Here is a 3,040-nt window from a genome sequence, read left to right as displayed (position 1 = left end):
GAGCCTATAGCTTCCGGGGTCGCCGTTGAGATGTAATATTCCATGTTAGATTAGCCTGAAACAGAATAGTCACATTGTTTCATAAGTAGTCGTACAACAAAGCTCCTTTAACTATGAGGCTGGATTTCTTCCATTTTGCAAAAAGATACCTTATCTTTATTGTATCTAAGAGTGTTTTGTCTACATGTATCTATGTGTATCACTTGCTTGCAGTACCCGGAAGAGGCAAGAAATGGCCCGCAGAGTCTCTGGAACTGGAGTTACCTATGGCTCGGTGCCTCCAACTGGGTGCTGGGAAGCAAACCTGGGTCTTCATGAAGAGAAGAAAGTGATCTTAACCACTGATCCTCCTTTCAGGTTCTCTCCTCTCATCTTTTATTCTTTTATCAGATAAAAACAAGAGGAGTGACTTTTCCATCCACCATCTGGGGTGGAGCCACCACCATGCAGATGTTTGAAGGCCTTTACAGGGATGCTCAAGGTTGAACCCTAGGACCCTATAGAAAATGTAAAGCCCAAGATCCAGGATAAGGAAGGAATTCCTCCTGATCGGTAGAGGCTGATCTTCACTGACAAGCAGCTGGCAGATGGCCGTACTTTATTCAAAAGGAGTCCACCCTCATCTCGTGTTGAGACTTCGAGTTGGGGCTAAGGAAGAAATCCTATATCACTCTCAAGAAGAACAAGCATGAGAGGAAGAAGATTAGGTTAGCTGTGCTGAAACACTGTAAGGTGAATGAAAACGGCAAATTTAGTCGCCTTCATCAAGAGTGTCCTTCTGATGAATGCCGTGCTGGGGTTTTCATGGCTAGTCCCTTTGACAGACATCAGGGTTGTCTGACTTGCTGTGTCAGCAAACCAGAAGACAAGTAGTTATGTGTGAGTTAATAAAAGGGAGGAACCGATGGTTTTAAAAAGGTGATGAGTTGTACAAAGCAAAATTGAATTCATCCAATCTAAATCCCTTGCTCGAAGTTAAACAGTCATTTGCATTGTGGTCTAAGCCTTTTTCTGAACATGAGATAAAATCGCTTGTCAAAGGAATTAACTTTTGAGTAAGACACTAAAGCAGTGTGGGGATAAAAAGCCAACAACAAACAAAAAAAATATCTCCAAATTGCTTACATGATCTCTTTAAGGTTTATGCACATCAAAGAGAGACATGTTAAATTTCAGCTCTTGAAATATTTTTTCTATCCCCAAGATAAAACAAAATTTTCCCTTTTCTGTCAACCCACCAACAAGAAAATTGTTTTCTGTTTCTTGATAAGCAGGTGGCATAAAACAAAACCTAGGAAACTCTGGTACTATTTCCTTGACAGTATTATCACTATTCAAATGACACAGTTTTCAATTCAGGCACAGTTTATTAGACCTACTATGTGCCAGACACAATTTGGAATTTAGAATTCGCACAGGACACTTTAGAATCTACTGTTAGGTATCATCCTATGTCCTGCTACTATTTCTTCTTGCCGCTCAACAAAAGCATAACATGAACCACATGGTGGAGGTATATGCCTTTAATCCCAATTGTCTGGAGGCAGAGGCAGGCAAATCTCTTAGTTTGAGGCTAACCTGTTCTACAAAGGAAGGAGTTTCAGAACTGCCAGGGCTGTTATACAGAGAAACCCTGTCTAATAAATAAATAAATAAATAAATAAATAAATGCAAAAATCATAATCATCTAATTATCACTACAATAATTTGTTTTGTCTCTTTCCTCTCAGGAGTCTTTGAGCTTCCCAAGACTTGAGTTTTTATGTAAAGCGTTTGTTTTTCTACCCTCCTCCCCCAAGTGTCTGACTCAGGGTTAGGCACAAGAGAAGAGATATAGTAAATATGTTAAGGCACATGAGTTGAGAAAAATAAAATGCATAGCAAAACCTGAATCCCAGGGGCCAAGGGTGTTCAACACCATATTGCTAAATGGCAAAGCTGTAACTAGAATTCCAACTTCAAGAGGGAGTTAGGAAAATATAATACCTTGCTTACAGTCACTGCTAAATTTGCAAAGACTGGGAGAGTATGAGAAAGAGCATCTAGGGGGAAAAAACAGATTTCTGGGTTATAAAAAAGGTGAAACAGATCGCTTTTTTATTGACTGGCTGACCAAACTCAAGACCTCTATAATGCAATAAAGACGAACCCTATGTGTTCAGAGACCCTCGCTGTACATGGTGTATTTACCATGGATAAGGTAGAATTTATTAATCAGGCTCCTCATATGGCTGATGACCCCCTCCAAGAAAAATAATTGGCAAAATGCACGACATCCTTCTGCTGTTTGCTTCGGTTCCCCCATGAGGTCCTAGTCCAGGGGGTTCATTAGGCTAAAATATTATATTGATTTTATGTATAAAGGTAGAAATGTTTAACATGTGCTCATTAATACAATTTAAATGTATTATGTGTTTCACCTTGAAATTATTCCACAGAAATACATTGATAAGATTTTTTTTAAATAACAGAGACGTGTGTGAATACACTATCCAGACTGTTCAGTGGGGTCTCACATATTTGGAGACATGTCAGGGGTCAGCACAAGAGTGCAAGAGTTCCGTCCTATCCTGGGAAACCCTTGTCTTTGCGGCCACGGAAACACCCCTGCCAGGTAAGTACAACACAAAGGAAAACCATCACACTAAATAAAATGTGATATTGTCTTACAGCTTGTGTCCCTCAAAGCCTGTCAGCTACGACCACTAGAGAAAACACAAGAGTTAAAACGCAGCAGGCACGGAGGACTGTGAGGCAAGCCACGCCACACTTCGGGTGTTTGAGTTATTCTCATTCATGGTAATAATTGCCAAAAGACAGGGTCATTTTCCAAGAAATTTATGGTGGTTTTTTTTTTTTTTTTTTTTTTGGACTTTCTGCTCCAGCTGGCGTATCGATTTCAGAGTACTCTGTTCCAAATCTCACTTCCAGCTCATTGCTGCTTATCTCCCACCCTGATCACAAAGGAGGGCATCACAGGTCCTCAGGGGACAGAGGGAGGGGGAAGGAGGAGGAATTCCTCTTGACTCTAAAGCCCAGT

General features: G+C 40.5%; 1 pseudogene; it reads left to right on the top strand.

The window, feature by feature from the left end:
• The first annotated feature begins 472 nt into the window (after window positions 1–472).
• On the top strand, window positions 473–873 carry LOC148001649 (ubiquitin-ribosomal protein eS31 fusion protein pseudogene; annotated as a pseudogene).
• The last annotated feature ends 2,167 nt before the right edge of the window (window positions 874–3,040 follow it).

The sequence above is a fragment of the Rattus norvegicus genome, chromosome 13, assembly GCF_021556685.1.
Source record: "Rattus norvegicus strain SHRSP/BbbUtx chromosome 13, alternate assembly SHRSP_T2T, whole genome shotgun sequence".
Classification (NCBI taxonomy): Eukaryota; Metazoa; Chordata; class Mammalia; order Rodentia; family Muridae; genus Rattus; species Rattus norvegicus.
This window is presented reverse-complemented; position numbering and strand designations above follow the sequence as displayed.